Raw genomic sequence first — 22175 nt, forward strand, 5'->3', positions numbered from 1 at the left:
TATATGCATGGGATCTGTGTTAGTATGAGGCATGTTCAGAAAGTGTAGGCCTACTACATTTTTATATTTTTTTAGAAACAAATGTATTTGAATAGAATTACATGATATTGTTGATAAACTTGTTGACTACTTTTTCACATAATCGCTATTCCGTTCAGTGCAGGTGCTTCTTTATGCCCTCCTTGAAGAACTTTCCTGCTAGCTCCTTCCCCTACTTCTGGACTCTTGTTGCACCTGCTCTTCGGTTGAAAATTTAATTCCAGGGAGGTGAAAAGACGATAATCTGAAGACGCCAAGTCAGGGGAATACGGGAGGGTGGAGGTTCGAAGCATTCCTACCAAATGAATCCATAGCGCGCTGGTGGCTAAGGCTGTGTGAGGAAGTGTTGTCGTGCAACAAGCACAATCCTCTCATCAGCATTCTCCTCCTCTTGTTTCCAGCTCTCCTTTTGAGTTTTTTAGGGTCTCACAATACCATTGCCCATTGATGATCTTCCCATAAGGTAGAAATTCGCCCAGAATGACGCTGTTTCGGTCCCGAAACAAGGAGGCCACGATTTTTTTGCCCAAAATTGTGGTTTTGAATATTTTGTTAGTCGAGGAATTTTTGTGACGATTTTGTTTTTATCTCAGGCGTGTAATGAGACGCCCAAGTTTCATCTCGTCACAACAGAGCTCAGAAAATCCTCACCTTGCACCTCAAGTTGCTCAAGAAACTCGCAGGGGTTGTTGACCCGATTTTTCCTGTGCTGCTCTGTCAGCTGTTTTTGAATCCATCTTACGCACAGTTTCCGGCATCCCAGCGTTTCTCTGAGTCTCACTTCAACATACTAGCCCTGTTTATAACATGTTAGCCGTCAACCGTTTTGATCAGCGCAAATATTTCGGGACGTGTTATTCCTTCCCCGAGTAGGAAACCGGTCACGACACATGGGTCGCATTTGGCGGCATTTCTCACAGACGTTCACGCAATTGGACACTACGAAGTGAATTTACGTACTACCGTGTGCCTGCGATGCTCGCTGTGATCAGGGAATCCCCCCGCCACTCACCCTTACGACTCAGAGTTGCCAACTTCCAAAAATGCTACAGCTTGTTATGGTCACAGTACACTTACTTTCTGAACATGCCTCGTAATCGAAGGCACCAAGACAACAGTGGCGTATGTGAACATTACTGCGGACTGCCTGCTTGATGTTTTCCTCGATGGCTGTCACAACGTCCTGTAGGATTAATGTACCTGTCTCAATGCCACAAACTTGCTATAGTGGTTTGAGAAAAATGATAATCAACTCACGTTGACTTCTTGGTCACTGATTCACCTGATCTCAAACTTGATGGAACGTACCTGGGACGCGTTCGCGCGCCAGCAAACCACCGGCTTGTAATTTCTGGAAATTGTGTGTAATCGCAGAATCGCTGCTGTACTGCGTTCCAGAAGTGACCAAAAAGCTGTTAAGCAGGTAGTCGTAATGTTTTGGCTCATGTGTGTGTGTGTGTGTGTGTGTTGACACTGCCTTTTCTTCCTATTTTTACGTGAGGCATTCGGTCCTTAACTATTGGCTACTGCTCCTGAAACGCACTGCACGGCGCCAGCGCTGTGCATGTAGGCTGAACGGGTGCTGATGGAGTCGCCGTTGCAACACCAGCTTGCCGGCCGAGACAAGCTAATGCGTTGCCTGTACAGCGTGCCAGATGAGCTGTAGCGCTACGGGTTCCGTCCTGCGACCGGGGAAGCACCATCTGTCGGGGGAACCCAGGCTGTGCCAGGGCCAGCGATACTGTTTGCACCACACTTAGTGCCGCTCTTCAAGCTTGAGGCGTAAGGCGGACAAAGAGGTTTAGTGGACCTCCAGTCGCATTCCGCACTGGCGTGTTCCCTTGCCTAGCCAACTCTCTTGAAACTGAGTTGCGCTGAAAACTACCAAGTCAGGTCTCTCACAATGAAATAGTTACGTAAAAATGAAGAAATTTCCATGTATCTTTTTCATGAAATTCAATGTCTCGTTGTCGTGTTTTAACATGCAGTGGTGTGAAATATTTTTCGTAAAGGAGAAAACAATCTTTTAGATGAGCAAATGCAGTTCTCGACCTCTCTGAAATTTTGACACAATGTTACATTCAAATATGCTCGTGTTTTTATGTACCTAGTCTTTTACATACTTTAAGTACATAAATAAGTATGCAGTATATATAAGGGACAGATTTTACTAAAAATCTCTAAGGTTTTACATGATACTCTAATGAATATACAAACAGAAGTAGGCTATATATATTTTTAATATGGTTAATAAGTAAGTAATATATAAAGAGGATACATTTTCTTGCCCAATATGTCAAAAAGTACCAGGTAGTTACAATCAAAGTGCAGCTATTGATGAAGTTGCAGTGTAAGCTGTAATTATCAAATGGCAGCGAAACTTGGTAGATATGCTAATGCATTAATGTTGTTGTTGTTGTCGTCTTCAGTTCAGACACTGGTTTGATGCGGCGCTCCATGCTACTCTATCCTGTGCAAGCTTCTTCATCTCCCAGTACCTACTGCAACCTACATCCTTCTCAATCTGTTTAGTGTATTCATGCCCTCCAATACTAAATTGGTGGTCCCTTCATGCCTCGCCCTCCAATACTAAATTGGTGATCCCTTGATGCCTCAGAATATGCCCTACCAACCGGTCCCTTTTTCTAGTCAAGTTGTGCCACAAATTTCTCTTCTCTCCAATTCTATTCAATACCTCCTCATTAGTTACGTGATCTACCCATCTAGTATTCAGCATTCTTCTGTAGCACCACATTTCAAAAACTTCTATTCTCTTCTTGTCCAAACTATTAATCGTCTACGTTTCACTTCCATAAATGGCTACACTACATACAAATACTTTCAGAAACGACTTGCTGACACTTAAATCTATACTCGATGTTAACAAATTTCTATTCTTCAGAAACACTTTCCTTGCTATTGCCAGTCTACATTTTATATCCTCTCTACTTCGACCATCATCAGTTCTTTTGCTCCCCAAATAGCAAAACTCATTTACTACTTTAAGCATCTCATTTCCTAATCTAATTCCCGCATCACCCGATTTAATTCGACTACATTCTATTATCCTCCCTTTGCTTTTGTTGATGTTCATCTTATATCCTCCTTTCAAGACACTGTCTATTCTGTTCAACTGCTCTTCCAAGTCCTTTGCTGTCTCTGACAGAAGTACAATGTCATCGGCAAACCTCAAAGTTTTTATTTCTTCTCTATGGATTTGAATTCCTACTCCGAATGTTTCTTTTGTTTCCTTTACTGCTTGCTCAATATACAGATTGAATAACATCGGGGTTAGGCTACAACCCTGTCTCCCTCCCTTCCCAACCACTGCTTCCCTTTCGTGACCCTCGACTGCCATCTGGTTTCTGTACAAATTGTAAATAGCCTTTCGCTCCCTGTATTTTACCCCTGCTGCCTTCAGAATTTGAAGGAGAGTATTCTTGTCAACATTGTCAAAAGCTTTCTCTAAGTCTACAAATGCTAGAAACGTAGGTTTGCCTTTCCTTAATCTAGCTTCTAAGATAAGTCGCAGGGTCAGTATTGCCTCACGTGTTCCAACATTTCTACGGAATCCAAACTGATCTTCCCCGAAGTCGGCTTCTACCAGTTTTTCCATTCATCTGTAAAGAATTTGCGTTAGTATTTTGCATCTGTGACTTATTAAAGTGATTGTTCGGTAATTTTCACATCCGTCAGCATCTGCTTTCTTTGGGATTGGAATTATTATATTCTTCTTGAAGTCTAAGAGTATTTCGCCTGTCTCATACATCTTGCTCACCAGATGGTAGAGTTTTGTCAGGACTGGCTCTCCCAAGGCCGTCAGTAGTTCTAATGGAATGTTGTCTACTCCCGGGGCCTTGTTTCAACTCAGGTCTTTCAGTGCTCTGTCACACTCTTCACGCAGTATCGTATCTCCCATTTCATCTTCATCTACATCCTCTTCCATTTCCATAATATTGTCCTCAAATACATCGCCCTCGTATAGACCCTCTATATACTCCTTCCACCTATCTGCTTTCCCTTCTTTGCTTAGAACTGGGTTTCCATCTGAGCTCTTGATATTCGTACAAGTGGTTTTCTTTTCTCCATAGGTCTCTTTAATTTTCCTGTAGGCAGTATCTATCTTAGCCCTAGTGAGATATGCCTCTACGTCCTTACATTTGTCCTCTAGCCGTCCCTGCTTAGCCATTTTGCACTTCCTGTCGATCTTGTTTTTGAGACGTTTGTATTCCTTTTTGCCTGCTTCATTTACTACATTTTGATATTTTCTCCTTTCATCAATTAAATTCAGTATCTCTTCTGTTGCCCAAGGATTTCTATTACCCCTCGTGTTTTAACCTTCTCGGTCCTCTGCTACCTTCACTAATTCATCTCTCTAAGCTACCCATTCTTCTTCTACTGTATTTCTTTCCCCCAATCTTGTCAATCGTTCCCTAATGCTCTCCCTGAAGCTCTCTACAACCTCTGGTTCTTTCAGTGTATCCAGGTCCAGTCTCCTCAAATACCCACTTTTTTTGTAGTTTCTTCAGTTTTAATTTACAGTTCATAACTAAAAGACTGTGCTCAGAGTCCATATCTGCCCCTGGAAATGCCTTGCAATTTAAAACCTGGTTCCCGAATCTGTCTTACCATTATATAATCTATCTGAGACCTTCCAGGATCTCCAGGCTTCTTCCACGTATACAACCTTCTTTTATGATTCTTGAACCAAGTGTTAGCTATGATTAAGTTACGCTCTGTTCAAAATTCTACCAGGAGGCTTCCTCTTTCATTCCTTACTCCCATTCCATATTCACCTACTACGTTTCCTTCTCTTCCTTTTCCTACTATCGATTTCAGTCACCCATAACTATTAAACTTTCGTCTCCCTTCACTACCTGAATAATTTCTTTTATCTCATCATACACTTCATCAATCTCTTCGTCATCTGCGGAGCTAGTTGGCATATAAACTTGTACTACTGTGGTATGCGTGGGCTTCGTATCTATCTTGGCCACAATAATGCGTTCACTATGCTGTTTGTAGTAGCTTACCCGCATTCGCATTTTCCTATTCATTATTAAACCTACTCCTGCATTACCCCTATTTGATTTGTATTTATAATCCTGTATTCACCTGACCAGAAGTCTTGTTCCTCCTCTCACCGAACTTCACTAATTCCCATTATATCTAACTTTAACCTATCCATTTTCCTTTTTAAATTTTCTAACCTACCTGCCCGATTAAGGGATCTGACATTCCACGCTCCGATCCATAGAACGGCAGTTTCCTTTCTCCTGATAACAACGTACTCCTGAGTAGTCCCCGCCTGGAGATCCGAACTGGGGACTATTTTACCTCCGGAATATTTTACCCAAGAGGACGCCATCATCATTTAACCATACAGTAAAGCTGCATGCCCTCAGGAAAAATTACGGCTGTAGTTTCCCCTTGCTTTCAGTCGTTCACAGTACCAACACAGCAAGGCCGTTTTGGTTAGTGTTACGAGGCCAGATGCATTAATATGAAATTGATTTACCCTGGGGAAAATTATTTAAACTTTGGCTGCCAAGTGCAAATCCATTATGCCTTTCTCACTTGTTTGACCTTTTCCTCCCACATCCCATTCCTAATCCATTACTGGTGTAGGTGGAAACATTTCTACACACTTGTTTGCATTCAGAACGTCAAATTTGCACCTGGTGGCCAAAATTGGAACTATTTTTTTGGAGCTTAATGGTTCCGCATTAACACATTAGAATATTTATCACGTTTCACGACCATACTACAGTTACAGCCCACATTGGACCACTGCGAATTATAACCACTCAGTACTCGACGATTTACATCAAATTTTTACATGTTTCTGTCATAAATGTTTTGACATATATAGACTATATATTTTAATATATATATAGTTATAAATAAAAATATATAACAGTAAAATATTGTTAGCAAACAGAATAGTTGCATTTATGGTTTATTGACTTGTTATTAGAATACTACTACTATTACTCAATCTAAGTTTGCAATAGTAGTAAGCAGGGCTACAGATCAGAGAGAGGGGGGAAGGGGATATTAACAGAGGAGTGGTAGCAAATGGACATAGAGAGCGGAAAGGAGGAGATGGACAGAGAGAGGGGGCAGGAGGTGATAGAGAGAGAGAGGGAGGAGAAGACAGAGAAAGGGGAGGAGGTGATTGACAGAGAGGGGGGAGAGAGGGCCAGGAGAATATGGAGAGAGAGGAGGAGGAGATGGACAGAGATAGGCGGAAGGAGGTGGACAGAGAGAGGGGAGGACAAGATGAGAGGTGGAGGGGGAGGGAGGAGGAGATGGTCAAAGAAAGTGGGAGAATGAGATGGATAGATAAAGGGGGGAAGAAGGAGATCAGGATATATATCTATATATATATATATCAACCAGAATGACCCACAACAATGCGTGGCCAGGTACAGTTCGTTTCATATAAAACGTATATCCTACCCCCCCCCCCCCCCCCCCCCCAATTAAGTTGCGATACTTGTCTCATAAAGAACACCTTATGGTCATTGATGACGAGCAGCAGCTCTTACCATAGGTACTGGGGAAACGGTCCTAATGATTGGCAGATTCGGCAGTCTCAATATTAGCCAACACAGCGTCGCTATGTTGTTACTGCGCCACGGCCGAAGGCAAGAGGAAACTACAGACGTTAAATTTCGGGACGACGCGCAGCTTTGTCCTGTAATGGCACCCGACTGTGTAAAATATTCCGAAGTTTCAAGTAGCATTTCAGTCGCATCTATGGTGGGACCTGGTAATGGCGATGCCGTCAGAAAAGATAGCAAACCTGGAGTAGGGCGGGTCTGAGTGTGAAGTGTTGGTTCTCCTAATCGAGTATCCAGGCTAGACAACTTGATAAGAGATGTATATAGAATGAAATTCGGTGTAGTGGGCATTAGCGAAGTGTGTTAGCAGGAAGAATAGGAGTCATCGCGAAATAAGTACAGGATTATCAACAGAAAATCACATGGCAGAAATCCAGGATTTGGTGTAGTAATGAACAAGACAAATGAGAAAACGGCTGAGGTAATACGAAAAGCGCACTGAACGGAACGACCCACCGCAGATGATGATGAAATTGAAACTTCCTGGCAGATTGAAACTGTGTGCCGGACCGACACTCGAACTCGGGACCTTTGCATTTCGCGGGCAAGTGCTGCAAGTTCTGCAAGGTTTGCGGGAGAGCTTCTGCAAAGTTTGGAAGGTAGGAGACGAGGTACTGGCAGAAGTAAAGCTGTGAGGACGGGGTGTAAGTCGTGCTTGGGTAGCTCAGTTGGTCAGCCGGCACGGTAGCTCAGCGTGTTCGGTCAGAGGGCTAGGTGCCCTCTGTAATAAAAAACTGAGTTAATGGATCAACAACGAACTGAAACGGGTGTCTTACGACGTCCGCCCAGAGCAGATACAACGAACAAAATGAGGTTAAAGGAAAAAGTTGGTAGAGCACTTGCCCGCGAAAGGGAAAGGTCCCGAGTTCGAGTCTCGGCCCGGCACACAGTTTTAATGTGACAGGAAGTTTCATATCAGCGCACACTCCGCTGCAGAGTGAAAATCGCATTCTGATGTTGAAATTGTCTGTTCGTTAACAAAAACGGAAATTTAGTTGTTTTGGGTGACTGGAGTTCGATAAGAATAAAAAAAGGAGGAGTTGAAGAAATAGAAGATTATGGACTGGGGGAGAGGTTTACAGGTGGACGTCACCTTGTAGAAATTTCCACATCAGGACAAATAATAATTAGTAACATTTCATTTAAGAATCATGAGGGAGGGCAGCGGAAGGTTGCAAATAAATTTGAGGGCGTTACCATTTCTTTCAGTTTGGCAGCTTTATGGCTACACTAAAAAAAAAAAAAAAAAAAAAAAAAAAAAAAAGAAGTCAGAACTTGACAGCGAAGTGTTGCTTGGGAAAAAGTGCATAACATTTCGTTACAGAGGCTGTCTCCACTTCCAAAGTTCTTCCGACAATTTCCTGAGTGCGTGGAGAGTCCCTGTCTGGAGGCATCACCTGTTACGAAGGACGCCATAGTAGCGACCCTTTTGCTTAATGGCACCACTGACGTCCGAGCGGAATCGTCCGCGTTGACGAACAAGGGGCGTAGCGGCTGATTACACACGCATTAAGACAGGGACGTACTGGAGAGGCGACAGCAAGAGCAGTGGCGCATCAGGCTTTGATGGGTCTTGGTAACAGATGATCAATGAGAGTGGCCTTACTAACGGTGTACCTCTTACAAGCACGTAAGGCATTTTTGGTAACTTAAAAATGTTTAGACTGGTTTGATGTTGCCATACGTCTCTTCTTATCGTGGGGTAATCTAGTTGCACTGATGGAGATGTTATTCAGTAAGCACCTTAATCGAACGCTATCAAATTGATACTCCAGTTTTTTTCTTCTTGTGGGATATGCTGTTGTTGTTGTGATCTTCAAACCGAAGACTGGTTTGATGCAGCTCTCCATGCTACTCTATCCTGTGCAAGCCTCTTCGTCTCTGAATAACTACTGCCAACCCACATCCTTTGTAACCTGCTTGCTTATTGTACTCACATCTTGGTCATCATCTACGACTTTTACCCCCCCCCCCCCCCTCACACTTTCTTCCAGGGATAAATTAGTGATTCTTTTATATCTCAGAATGTGGCCTTTCAACTGATCCCTTGGTTTAGTCAAGTTTGCCACAAATTTCTTTTCACCCCATTTCTATTCAGCAGTACCTCCTCATCCGTTAAGCGATCTAATAAGCGTTCTTCTGTGGCACCACATTTCAAAATCTTTTCTTCTTGTCTAAACTGTTTGTCGTCAGATATACTCGTAAAATGCAGGTTGGCAAAGGCATGAAAAGAGTTTCCGAAGAAGAGAAAAGAGTTATCATCGAATATAGATTTAAGTATTAGGAAAACGTTCCTGAAGGTATATGTCTGGAGTGTGGCCATATATGGAAGTGAAACATGGACGACAAACAAAAAATAGCTCTAAGCACTATGGGACTTGACATCTGAGGTCATCAGTCCCCTAGACCTAGAACTACTTAAACCTAACTAACCTAAGGACATCACACACATCCATGCCCGAGGCAGGATTCGAACCTGCGACCTTAGCAGCACGCGGTTCCGGACTGAAGCGTCTAGAACCGCTCGGCCACTAGGGGTGATTGAATCACACTGTGTACTCCATTCATCTCTTAGCTTTCCGTTCGTTGCTTAGTACTGCATTTCATCCTAATAAGGAGTTATTTTCAGTAGATTTAGTCCAGAAAAAAACCATTCCTGCAGATGAAGATGGTGTGAGTACATATTGGCTACTGGGTCCTTCTGACGTTACTGGAACTTCTCAGGAAATTGCAACACGTCTTTCGGACTTTGCGAATGGTCGAATCATTAGCATCAGCCGACAGATCGCAAGTGGACGTTGTACAGTGACTGTTGAACGGTTGGTGATCAGATGGACTCAGGACACCAGCGTGGCAACAATAATAGGCACGAGTCCATCCAGACGGACTACATCAAGAGAAGATGGTGGAATTGTTCGACTGGTTCTCACAAACAGACGAACGAAAACAAACAGAAATTCGGACAAAACCTACAGTCGCCAAAAAATAACAGGATCACATTACTGGAAGTTGGGTTGAGATCTCAGGTTGTCTTGGGTCGTTTACTGCTGGCACCATAGCACAGACATTTGCATGGGGTGGAGTCAGAGACCATTGGGACACTGAGTGGCATTCTGTGGTGTTCAGCGATGAGTCTCGCTTCTGTTCGTCGACGTCAGATTGACGCCGATGTTTCTGTAGACGACCCAATGAAAGGTCACAGGATGCAGTGGTTCTCCAGACCTACACCTCTGCACGCTCTGGAAGAATGATGTGGAGGGCTAGGGGATATGACAAGATAACTGATTAGATAAATTAGATGTTGCAGAGGCCCGCCAGGTTAGCCGAGCGCGCTAATGCGCTGCTTCCTGGACTCGGGTAGGCGTGCCGGCCTCGGATCGAATCCACCCAGCGGATTAACGACGGGGGCGGGTATGCTCTTTTTTCACCCAAATTGCGTAAAAATGCAATCACATGTCAGTTCTAGTATAATATATTTGTCCAATGCATACCCGTTTATCATCTGCATTTATTCTTTGTGTAGCAATATTAATGGCCAGTAGTGTATTTCCAAAACGGCTAAGTTTGTAATGTTCACATGCTGCCATGGTTAAAGTACACCATGCATGTCAAAATGATGGAATCCAAAACCGGCGCTGAGGCAACTGTGGTGCACCATGAGCCATAGATGACAGGGATGAACGACGGCTGCGGAGATGTGTATGGGCTACTATTGAGCAACTGGCCGCCCAGATGAGCCAAGGGGCTACCATCCGTGTCCCCTCAGCAAGCGTTGCTGTGTGTGGGCCTCCGTAGCAGGCTCCTCGTTAATGTACCCGTGCTGATTGCTGTTCATCAAAGACGAAGGCTGGAATACGTACGCCAATACCGCAACTGGACGATTTCTGAGGGGGCGACAGGTGGCCTTCTCAGATGAATCACGTGTCCATCGGACAGATGGCTGTTGATGTGGATTGCACTGCAACAACCGTCGGAAGCATCCAGACCGGAGGAGGTTGCGTTTTGATCTGCAGAACATTTTCGTGGCATTCTCTGGGTGATCTCATCATTCTGGAAGGGACAATGGATCAACACAAGTATGTATTTATCCTTGGAAACCATGTCGACCCTTACATGCTGTCTGTTTTTCCTCGGCACAATGGCACACACAAAGGTGTTGATGTCGCAGTCTTGGTGGCCGACTAAGTGCGTTGAAATGTTTATGCCTAGCAGCTGGCTTATGTTGATACTTCCCTGTGCTTGAGCAATATCGGGCCTTAGGGATCTCCCATTCACTTACTATATTAGTGCATAACAATAGGAATGAGTCACTCTTACTGTTGGAAAGCTAAGAGCAAAGAATAAGCGCTCGAGATAAGAATGCAGCTGCTTATAATTTTTCAATAGAGAAAATAGGAGTGGTTGATCATAAGGCAAACAGGAAAACTATACTTTAAAAAACCGTTGCAGCTGTAATTAGAATGCTCTGTTCTACTTGCTTTGCACTTACAGGGGATTGCAAGTATACCTCCAGTCAGTGCTGTTCTGTTCCAAGATCTTTTGTGGCAGTGTAGATAAAATTAAAAAAAAAAAAAGGAATGATAGAGAAGAGTGCAGTCAGAATACTGTACTTTCTCAACTCAGTGGCCGGGTGCACTTCTTTCAATTGAACACCACTTCAGTGACTTATGTGTTCCTAACTACCCCAATAATTCAACCGAGAAAAGGGGACCTGCAGTTTAACGTGAAATCCGAACATCGTGTCAAGCTTGGCGACTCCTCACATTCTCGAGACATGAAGGCCAGACTGAAAATTTCTGTAGGCTGACTAGGATTCAATACTTTGACCGCTAGTACGCCAGGCTCGCACTTCACCGTTTGGCCACCAGGCCTAAATGTCAAGTTACAAAGGAACATCTTGCAACACTGGTTTTACACTTCGTGGATTTTTTAACTTACGAGTCAATACATTTACTCCCTACCGGAATACGTTCTTCATAACAAGGTGATCTGTATAATTCATCATCGCAATGCTAAAAGTAACACCTTCCACGTAGACTATGAATCCCTGCGTAACCTTCAAAATGGCGTCTTTCAAGTATTTATCAGGTTACTACACTACTGGCCATTAAAATTGCTACACCAAGAAGAAATGCAGATGATGAACGGGTATTCATTGGACAAATGTATTATACAAGAACTGACATGTGATTACATTTTTACGCAATTTGGGTGCATAGATCCTGAGAAATCAGTACCCAGAACAACCACCTCTGGCCGTAATAACGGACTTGATACGCCTGGGCATTGAGTCAGAGCTTGGATGGCGTGTACAGGTACAGCTGCCCATGCAGCTTCAACAAGATACCACAGTTCATCAAGAGTAGTGACTGGCGTATTGCGAAGAGCCAGTTGCTCGGCCACCATTGACCAGACGTTTTCAATTGGTGCAAGATCTGGAGAATGTGCTGGCCAGGGCAGCAGTCGAACATTTTCGCTATCCAGAAAGGCCCGTACAGGAACTGCAACATGCGGTCGTGCATTATCCCGCGGAAATGTATGGTTTCGCAGGGATCGAATGAAGGGTGGAGCCACGGGTCGTAACACATCTGAAATGTAACGTCCACTGTTCAAAGTGCTGTCAATGCGAACAAGAGGTGACCGAGACGTGTAACCAATGGCACCCCATACCAATACGCCGGGTGATACGCCGGTATGGCGGTGACGAATACACGCTTCCATTGTGCGTTCACTGCGATGTCGCCAAACACGGATGCGACCATCATGATGCTGGAAACAGATCCTGGATTCATCCGAAAAAATGACGTTTTGCCATTCGTGCACCCAGGTTCGTCGTTGAGTACACCATCGCAGGCGCTCCTGTCTGTGATGCAGCGTCAAGGGTAACCGGAGCGATGGTCTCCGAGCTGATAGTCCATGCTGCTGCAAACGTCGTCGAACTGTTCGTGCAGATGGTTTTTGTCTTGCAAACGTCCTCATCTGTTGACTCAGGGATCGAGACGTGGCTGCACGATCCGTTACAGCCATACGGATAAGATGCCTGCCATCTCGACTGCTAGTGATATGAGGTCGTTGGGATCCAGCACGGCGTTCGATATTACCCTCCTGAACCCACCGATTCCATATTCTGCTAACATTCATTAGATCTCGACCAACGCGAGCAGCAATGTCGCGATACGAGAAACCGCAGTCGCTATATACTACAATCCGACCTTTATCAAAGTCGGAAACGTGATGGTAGGCATTTCTCCTCCTTACGCGAGGCATCACAACAACGTTTCACCAGGCAACGCCTGTCAACTACTGTTTGTGTATGAGAAATCGGTTGGAAACTTTCCTCATGTCAGCACGTTGTAGGTGTCGCCATCGGCGCCAACCTTGTGTGAACGCTCTGAAAAGCTAATCGTTTGCGTATCACAGCATCTTCTTGCTGTTGGTTAAATTTCGCGTCCGCAGCACCTCATCTTAGTGGTGTAGCAGTTTTAATGGCCAGTAGTGTAGTAGCCTTCAGGCAGGGAACAGAATATCTCCAGATAATAAAAAATAAACCAAAAGATGGGTATATGTTGTCTATTCTTTCAGACATGTCCGAAAGATGGAACATCTCTTGGGATCTGCAGTTTTGATCCATCTTATGCAAATTAATCGTGGAAGTGGGAGAAAGGAAAGGAAAGAAATGATGATATCAGCTACATCAGGAGTTTATGTCAAATCAGCAGCAACGAGTGAAAATGCGTGCTGGACCAGGAGTGGAACCAGGGATCTCCTGCTTAGTAAGCAATTGCGTTAACCACTGCGGCACCCGCACAGTATGTTAATCCCACCTGCGCAGTCTATCTTAGTTCGCTCTCTGGCCGACCCAAATTACCACCTAGCCCCACCACTTACACGCAGTCCCTGTCCATGTCTTCCGTGCTCTCTAATTTTAGATTCCCGCTGGAGCTTCAGCGTAAATATGCGTCTGTACTAATGGTTGTAGATTCATAGTCCATCGAGATATATCAGTTATATGAGTGCATGCTGTCTGTTCTGGGTGGTGCTGTGGTTAACACAACTGTCTAGTAAGAAGGAGGTCCTGTGTTCCAACTGTGGTTTGGCACGCATTTTCACTCGTCGCTGCTGATTCTACATAAAGCTCTGTTGCACTGGATATTATCAGTTCCTTCCCTTTCTCTTCCTCCCCCCCCCCCCCCCCCCCTGCCACCTCCATCTCAATTTACATAAAAGATAGCTCATTGGCCACTGCTACAACTTATTAGAATAAGGTCTAAAATGTAAAAATATTATATGTAATTTGCCACTATCGATATATTATGAGGGTGAGTCAAATGAAAACCTTAAATTTGTAATAACAAATCGAAATTTCGCGCCGTTATCCTGTAAGTTGGCAAGAGTGCTACAAGCAGTGCGCAGAATGGCCTGTAGGTGGCAGCATAGTGCAGCTGCACACATACAAAAATGGTTCAAATGGCTCTGAGCACTATGGGACTTATCTATGGTCATCAGTCCCCTAGAACTTAGAACTACTTAAACCTAACTAACCTAAGGACATCACACAACACCCAGTCATCACGAGGCAGAGAAAATCCCTGACCCCGCCGGGAATCGAACCCGGGAAGCCGGGCGCGGGATGCGAGAACGCTACCGCACGACCACGAGCTGCGGACTGCACACATACCGTCGCAGTATCAGTATAAAGATGGCTGCCCTACTTGCGACTTGGACCAGGGAAGAACAGCGTTCTGTTGTTCGGTTTTCGCGTAGTGAAGAGGTGAAACCTGTTGAAATTCATCGATGAATGAAGGTTCAGTACGGTAATGCGTATTCGTCACAGCAGCAAGTCTACGAATGGAGTAGAAGTTTGCAAATGGCGTGACTTCAGTGGAAGATGCTCCTCGTCCAGGTCAGGCACGAGTTGTGACTGCACAGAACATTGCAGCAGTTGAAGCCATAGTGAAGGAAAACCGCAGAATGACACTGAAGGACATTGCAGCATGTTTACAGATTGGTCATGGGTCAGCACACCACATTGTGCATGATGTGCTCCAGTTTCACAAAGTGTCTGCAAGATGGGAGGCACAGCAGCTGACTCCTGAAGTGAGAGAACGACGTGTTAATGCTTGTGAAGAACTTCTTCGGCGCTTTGAACGACAAGGTGATGGCTTCCTTGCAAGAATCGTTACTGGGGACGAAACCTGGGTTCACTTCCACCAACCGGAAACGAAGAGAACGAGAGAGAAATGGCGCCATTCCTCATCACCAAAACCTAAAAAGTGTCTAACAGAACCATCAGCAAGGAAAGTTATGCTGACTCTCTTTTGGGTCGAAAAAGGCTTAATTTTGGAGCATTACATGCCGAGAGGGATCACTGTCACCAGAGTATCATACACAGATCTCCTAAAAAATCATCTGCGGCGTGCAATCAAGTCAAAGCGATTTGCTGTCAGCAGGTGTCCTTTTGCAACATGACAGTGCAAGGCCCCACACTGCCCGTACAACAGTTGCAACAATCACAGACCTGCATTTTGAGTGTCTTCCTCATCCACCATCCACCACACCTTGCCCCAAGTGATTTCCATATGTTTGGACCACTCATAGACGCAATGGGAGGAAAGAAGTTCCGTTCTGATGAAGAGGTACGCCACGCGGTGCATGAGTGGTTGCGCGCACTACCAAAAGAATTTTTTTCTAAAGGAATTTATGCACTTTGTAAGCGCTGGAGGACTTGGATTGAGCGTGGGGGAGATTATGTTGAAAAGTGATACAGCTTTGTACCACTTCTGCACAATAAATAATATTAAAAAAATATTTAAGGTTTTCATTTGACTCACGCTCGTACATGATTGAGGTGCTTTATTTGCCTTCCTGTAACTTCTTCAGGACAATATACGATAGCTTCGTACATGTCGCGTATAAGTGCTTGTTTGGACGTTGCTGTCGAAAATATTCTGTATTCTTGTAATTTCCTTCTCTTACCAGGAACCGTTGCGTCACTATCAGACGTTCATGTGAAAATACTCTGCTCAAACAAGTATTTTGCCGTATTGTACGAGGAGCTAAGAGCGTCAATAGAGGATTTATCTGTCTCCATGTCCATTCGCGAAGTAAAAATCACAACCGTTTAAGAAGCCACTGTCTAGACCATGTAGATAGTCTCCCCACCTCAAACCCTGAATTAGCATTTTTTTTGTGAAATCTAGTTGCGAAAAGAGACTACAGCAGTATTTCAAGCACTACGAGATAGGGTTGTGACGTGAATTATCCTTTGTGAGAGTGTAGCCCGCAGCGACCATCGTCTTATCTACTAACAGGCATCCTAGTGTAGCCGCCTGTCGCTAAAAGTTTTTTACTAGACTGACAAATGACGGGTTAGAGGTAGATTGAATCTGTTGCGAGGACGCTCCAGATTTGCGGTGGTTTACTGATTTGCACAGTCATCTGCGCAGATACCGGATGATTATAATTAAAGTTTCACTACTCGAGCAGATCCCCACGAGAAACGAGTGAACGTAAGGCAATGAAACTTTGTGGAAAGATTTGTAAAGGCATACGGAAGAGTAGTAACTAATAAACGATCGTACGAAAATTTTAATTTCTTCATTAACATTTGTTAATTGCGTACCATGCTTATAGTCCACAGTACAGGCGTTGGTCAGTGTGACGACCATCTTCATCCACGAGAGCGCGGAACTGAACTAGATGTGAATGTTGGCTACCTCCCTCGCTATGCTAATCTTCAACCTTCAGCGTGTGTTGGTACAAGTCCAGGTGAGGTTGGTTAGTGCCCCGTTGATAACCACTGCCCTTTGGGTAACCCCACAGCCAGAAACCACATGTGTTTAAATCTGGTGAGCTTGGTCGCCACGCAGTTTGGACTCATCGGTAATTAGAACTACCGAATCTGCTGAAAATAAATCTCTCCGTATTCCTCTAATGCATCGATACTCGGGAAGAGCAGCAGCACTATTGCTGTTGTTTTGATAAAACATTTTCACGGGTAAAGTCCTGCTAACCTTTCTGGAACTGTGTGAGCGCTACAGTCTCAGGTTCGAATCCTGCCTCGGGCATGGATGTGTGTCATGTCCTTAAGTTAGTTGGGTTTAAGTAGTTCTAAGTTGTAGGGGACTGATAACCTTAGATGTTAAGTCAAATAGTGCTCAGTGCTAACCTTTTTCCAGACCAATTTGTCTGCCTGCAACTGTAAACCACGCTGGTGCTTGTGTTTGAACCCTAAGCCGCTGCATCAAGAACGGTGCCTGGCGGCAGGTCACCACACTAACACTACTAATACCGCTGATCCTGCAGCGCACAGTCTGAACATCGTTCCTATAATGTTGGGTATCCATATGGTAAATAGTTATCTGTCTACACTGGCTCGAGTTTAATTATAACCATCCTGCTTCGACAGAGCTTCGTGTGCAGATCAGACTTTAGGGAACTGTAGCAACAATTTATTGGTTATGAACTGTAGATTAAAACTGAAGAAACTACAATAAGGTAGGAGTTTAAGGAGATGGGAACTGGCTAAACTGAAAGAACCAGAGGTTGTAGAGAGTTCCAGAGACAGTATTAGTTAACGATTGACAAGAACAGGGGAAATAAATACAGTAGAAGAAGAATGAGTACGTTTGAGAGATGATATAGTGAAGGCAGCAGAGGATCAAGTAGGTAAAAAGACGAGGGCTATTAGAAGTCCTTGGATAACAGAGGAGAAATTGAATTTATTTGATGATCGGAGTAAATAAAAAATGCTGTAAATGAAGCAGGCGAAAAGGAATTCAAACGTCTCAAAAATGAGATCGACAGGAAGCGCAAAATGGCTAAGCAGGGATGGCCAGAGGACAAATGTTAAGGATGTGGAAGCATATATCACTAGAGTTAAGATAGATTCTGCCTATAGGAAAATTAAAGAGACCTTTGGAGAAAAGACAACCATCTGTATGAATATCAAGAGCTTAGAGGGAAAACCAGTTCTAAGCAAACAAAAGAAAGCAGGAAGGTGGAAGGAGTATATAGAGGGCCTATAAAATGAGGGCATTGTTACAGAAATGGAAGAGGACGTAGATGAAGACGAAATGGGAGATACGATACGATGTGAAGAATTTCACAGAGCACTGAAAGACCTAAGTCGAAACAAGGCCCCGGGAGTAGACAACACTCCATTACAACTACTGATAGCCTTGGGAGATTCAGCCATGGGAAAACTCTTCCATCTTGTGAACAAGAAGTATGATGCAGGCGAAATACCCTCAGACTTCAAAAAAATATAATAATTCCAACCCTAAAGAAAGCAGGTGTTGACAGGTGTGAAAATTACCGAACTATCAGTTTTATAAATCATTTTTGTAAAATACTAACACGAACTCTTTACAAACGAATGGAAAAACCTGGTAGAAGATGACCTCGAGGAAGATCAGTTAGGATTCCATAGAGATGTTTGAACACACGAGGTAATACTGACCCTACGAATTATCTTAGAAGATAGGTTAACGAAAGGCAAACCTACGTTGCTAGAATTTGTAGACGTAAAAAGCTTTAGACAATGTTGACTGCAATGGTTCAAATGGCTCTGAGCACTATGGGACTTAACATCTGACGTCATCAGTCTCCTAGACTTAGAACTACTTAAACCTAACTAACCTATCACACACATCCATGCCCGAGGCAGAATTCGAACCTGCGACTGCAGCAGCAGCGCGGCTCCGGACAGGAGCGCCTAAAACCGCTCGGCCACAACGACCGGCTGTTGACTGTAATACCCTCTTTCAAATTCTAAAGGTAGGGGAGGTAAAATACAGTGTGCGAATATTTATTTACAGTTTTTAAAGAAACCAGATGGCAGTTTTAAGAGTCGAGTGGCATGTAAGGGAAGCAGTCGTTGAGAAGGGAGTGGTACAGGGGTGTAGCCTATCCCCCGATGTTAATCAATCTGTATATTGAGCAAGCAGTAAAGAAAAATGGTTCAAATGGCTCTGAGCACTATGGGACTCAACTGCTGAGGTCATTAGTCCCCTAGAACTAGGTAAACCTAACTATCCTAAGGACATCACAAACATCCATGCCCGAGGCAGGATTCGAACCTGCGACCGTAGCGGTCTTGCGGTTCCAGACTGCAGCGCCTTTAACCGCACGGCCACTTCGGCCGGCCGTAAAGAAAACAAAAGAAAAATTTGGAGTAGGAAATAAAATCCATGGAGAAGAAATAAAAACTCTGAGGTTTGCCGACAGCATTGTAATTCTATCTGAGACAGCAAAGGACCTGGAAGAGCAGCTGAACGGAGTGGACAGCGTCTTGAAAGAACGATATAAGATGAACATCAACAAAAGAAAACGAGGATAATGGAATATAGTCGAATTAAGTCGGGTGATGCTGAGTGAATTAGATTAGGAAATGAGACACTTAAAGTAGTAAAGGAGTTTTGCTATCTGGAAAGCAAAATAACTGATGATGTTCGAAGCAGAGATGATATCAAATGTAGACTAGCTATGGCAAGGAAAGCGTTTCTGAAGAAGAGAAATTCGTTGACATCGAGTTTTGATTTAAGTATCAGGAAGTCCTTTCTGAAAGTATTTGTATGGAATGTATCTATGTATGGAAGTGAAACATTGATGATAAACAGTTTAGGCAAGAAGAGAACGGAAAGTTTTGAAATATGAGGCTACAGAATAACACTGAAGATTAGATGGGTATATCACGTAAGTAATGAGGAGGTACTGAATCGAACTGGGGAGGAGAGGAATTTGTGGCACAGCTCGACTAGAAGAAGGGATCGGTTGGTGGAACACGTTCTGAGGCATCAACGGATCCGCAGTTTAGTATTGGAGGGCAGCATGGAGGATAAAAGTCGTAGAGGGAGACCAAGAGCTGAATACAGCGAGCAATTCAGAAGGACGTAGGTTGCAGTAGTTATTCGGAGATGAAGTGGCTTGCACAGGATAGAGTAGCGTGGAGAGCTGCATGAAATCAGTCACTGGACTAAAGACCACAACAACAACGGCCACTAATAATTATTGTGAGGAAAGACACACCTGTGTCGCTTAGTACATTTCACTAGGATAACCGGTTTCTACATTTGATACAGGTCACTCTCAAATTCAAACATGCAGTTTGATGCACGGATCTGTTATAAAGCACACCTAGTGATCGAGCTGGTGCCTTTCCTCACTATAACTTCTCAGAAGCATGGAGCATTCCAATGCCTTTCCTTGCACGCGGTGTAACGTTTTGTCGCTGCACGGTGCTGCTCCAGTGAGCGACCGTGGCGCCACTGGCAGTGGATTCAGAGCGTCCGCCCTGAAACTGTGCCAGTGACGTCACAGCCCGGGCGTCAGCTCTTATTTAACCGTCGCACGCACGCAGGCTCGGGTCTCCGGGGATTCCCTTCGACGCCAAGATGGTAATAGCGGAGATAATGCACGCCTGAGTCACGTCGACGGTTTCTTTCTGCCTCCAGCTTTCCGTCTGAATGGCGTCAAATTGGCGTAGCCCGGCGCGAAAGTTCATTGGCTTGACAATACCAGTGCGACCACAGGAGGTGAACAGGGAGAAATTTTTTCTACATGTTCTGAAGCTACGGGATTCAACGTGACGCAAAATATTTATCTTCCTGTGCTTGCGCGCGTCCTGCTGCGGTTAAGAGGAAAGTTTCGACAGTGATATTCGGCAACTTCCCAATCTTACAAGGGGAGGCCGCCAATTGTGAAATTCAGATTCGATTCATACTGCGCATAATAAAAGCTCATGGCCAGAGGTGTAATGTGGCAAAGCACCAAGATGCACTTCTCAGCCGTTGTCGAGAAAATCGACAATTAAAAGAAACCGTTGCGGTGAAATACTCTCTACGATTAATAATTTTCCACAGGCTCGAATCTTGCACCATGCAACTTTTTTTTTTTAGTATTTGTTTTTTGTAATTCAGATGTGTGTATATATATATCTCCCGGCAATCAGTTGCAACAATTACGCATATAGTAAGTTGTTGAACGTCGTTTGTCGTGGAAAAACTGGCGACTTCGAACATCATTATGTTTTCCGCAAACAAAGTTGTATTTCACAAATGTTATTAATTGTCTTCATAATGTTAACCACGTATAGTTAACGGAAGACGTAGAAACGATATTCCGAAACGAATACGTATAACGTAAGTCAAACGTTCAAATTGGAAATGAGATCCCACGAACACATATTCGCCGTGGCAGGTATGAAATATAAACTCCGTTACTCGCTCGTTACACTTGAAGGACAGATGTTGAATGGGCCGAAACGAGCCGCCGCATAACAGCGTAGTTGCCTGCTAACTTCGAAAGAAGGTAGATGCGGTCCCTAGCGCAACTTATAACATCGTCGAAAATCACTGCGGACGGGAGAGTTTTGGTACACCCTGTTAAAAAAACGGAAAAATGGAGGCGGTACAATTGGAGAGCGATCCGCCTTTACCAACATGCATAAGCAATTCATTAATAGTATATATATATATATATATATATATATATATATATATATATATATATATATATATTTGAGTTACAAAAAAAACAAATAATAAAAAAAGTTGCATGGCGCGAGATTCGATCCGGCGACCTTCGGATTACGAACCCGAGCGCTTACCGCTGCGCCACGACGCTGTAGAAAACTAATAATCGTAGAGAGTATTTCACGGCAATGGTTTCTTTTAATTGTCGATTTTCCCGACAACGGCTGAGAAGTGCATCTTGGTGCTTTGCCACATTACACCTCTGGCCATGAGCTTTTATTATGCGCGGTATGAATCGAATCTGAATTTCACAATTGGCGGCCTCCCCTTGTCAGTTTCGGTTCAGTTTCCTGGGAACCCATATGTGCTGGTTACACCATATGTACCGTCCCTGTCGGGCTTCGCTGATGAAACAGTTAATAATTCATTTCGTTTCTTGCCGCAGAGCGCTGCAAAGGCGAATCTTATCCAGCGGCGGCTAGTGCTTCGCACGTTAGTCGAAGAGCTAGCAGGAAAGAGAAATACATGTACCTGCATTTACACAAGCTTATCATGATAATTCAACTTTTCTATTTCTTGTACACCAAATGAATTCTTCCGTCCTTTAAGGCTGCAAAATTGTCGGTGACGTCATAGATTGCCTTTGTTTTTATTAATTGCGCTGGAATTTCTTTCTGAATTGAAATATTCGTTGATAATCTTTGTTCTGAAATTGCATTCCTGAGTTATACCTTGACACTTCAGACAAGAAAGGCTTCGTACTCAGCGGCGCCGAGCTATAAAAAATATTACGGAGGGGGGGCATACTGGGGGGTCTTGCCCCGGGAAATTTTCTAAATTTTAAATGAAAAATAGTGAGTTTCAAAGTTTTTTTAATCATTTTATAGCGATATGATCAACATTAGGACCCTGAAAACTGGACTCTCGATAACTCGACACTCCGGGAAACTCGAAACGCCTGACATTTTTTGGCTTTGAAAAAAGAAACAAAACGTAAACACGCACAGTATAGTCGTAAAAAGCTAATTTAATTTAC

The sequence above is a fragment of the Schistocerca serialis genome, chromosome 7, assembly GCF_023864345.2.
Source record: "Schistocerca serialis cubense isolate TAMUIC-IGC-003099 chromosome 7, iqSchSeri2.2, whole genome shotgun sequence".
NCBI classification, from domain to species: Eukaryota; Metazoa; Arthropoda; class Insecta; order Orthoptera; family Acrididae; genus Schistocerca; species Schistocerca serialis.